Source organism: Nanorana parkeri, unplaced genomic scaffold (assembly GCF_000935625.1).
Source record: "Nanorana parkeri isolate BGI_ZX_2015 unplaced genomic scaffold, ASM93562v1 scaffold1210, whole genome shotgun sequence".
NCBI lineage: Eukaryota > Metazoa > Chordata > Amphibia > Anura > Dicroglossidae > Nanorana > Nanorana parkeri.
In genome coordinates this window covers 475,592-476,835 of record NW_017307478.1, presented here as the reverse complement: position 1 = coordinate 476,835, position 1,244 = coordinate 475,592, and the positions used below count along the sequence as shown (strand labels likewise).

At 33.6% G+C, this 1,244-nt stretch overlaps 1 protein-coding gene across 2 annotated transcripts in view; it reads left to right on the top strand.

The window, feature by feature from the left end:
- Nucleotides 1-1,244, top strand: part of VGLL3 (vestigial like family member 3) — a 23,894-nt gene that overhangs the window by 1,056 nt on the left and 21,594 nt on the right. The window lies entirely within an intron of this gene.

The window sequence follows — 1,244 nt, the reverse complement described above, 5'->3', positions numbered from 1 at the left end:
GTGAAAGGACTGTACCCCTTTAGTGAATGACCCCCCGGTCTATTTTGGGCCATTTTCACCAAGTGGTGGTCTATTAAATATTATTATAACTCTATATATATGTATATATATATATTGTAAAAGCGAGTGTTAGAGAGACTTTTGGATCTTAACTCCACGTGTGCAATGACTGATCAGGTTTTACATTCTCTAAAAATGTGTACAGTTTTTGGGTATAAATAATGAATAACGATCCCATTATAGAAATACTGAATGCTATATACTAATAGTAGACCCATTTAGGGTAGTGTGTTATAACAGTGTATTGAAAAGCATAGACAAAGCATAGAAGCATAGAACAGCTACACATGTATTAATTCTTCATGTGATGGAATGTGGGTTCCTATAGTTTCATTATCTCATCTGTTCAAAATGACAATTTGATGCAACACAAATGATCATTTCACTCTCATCGATTAAATGACTTTTAATGTCAAAAGGTTATTGGAAACGTTAACAAAAGTCAAAAGAAGAAAGTATGGAATTGATGATTCCTCCAATAGCATGACATAGTTTCAGTGGTATGTAAAAGAATGATCTCATTGCGGAGATATGTAAAACCAAAATAATGACACCCTGTAATGTGGAATAGCTAAGCACTCCGTTAAAATGATACTGTTGTAAAACTACGATGGGAGCTGCTGCAGAACCTCTTAGGTGGTCGGTCCCCAATACATGGTCCTGCAGCCATGGTGAAGTCTATATCAAGTCAGCATCATGTGTATCTTTAATGGCTTTAATATCAAAGAGCATAGCCATGTCCCAAAATTGTTTTCATTTCTGGCATAGTTCTGCTCACAAGTCATACATTCTGGAACTATTTCCTTTTCAGTTAAAATAAACTCAGACTGAAACACAAATGAGCTGATGGCAGAATTCTGGGATAATATTCACCAGAGTCAATCAGACATTTTCCTTGTGGAAAGAAGCTTCTCCTGGCTGAATCTCAGTGTAGATGACCCAATATTGTTTATAGACACACACATGTTCCTCTGTTCTACGAAGTAACTAATTACTGGCTGTCATAGGTGATTATTAATAATGTATATTTTTAAAGGATCAATTTATATAGACAGATCTGAGGTTTTATATATTTTTATAATTATATAAATAATATAGTACATGTATGAAATATCACTAATCACTGATATATATTGACTATATATTGACTCCCCTTACCCACAAAAAAATAAAATAAAAAACAT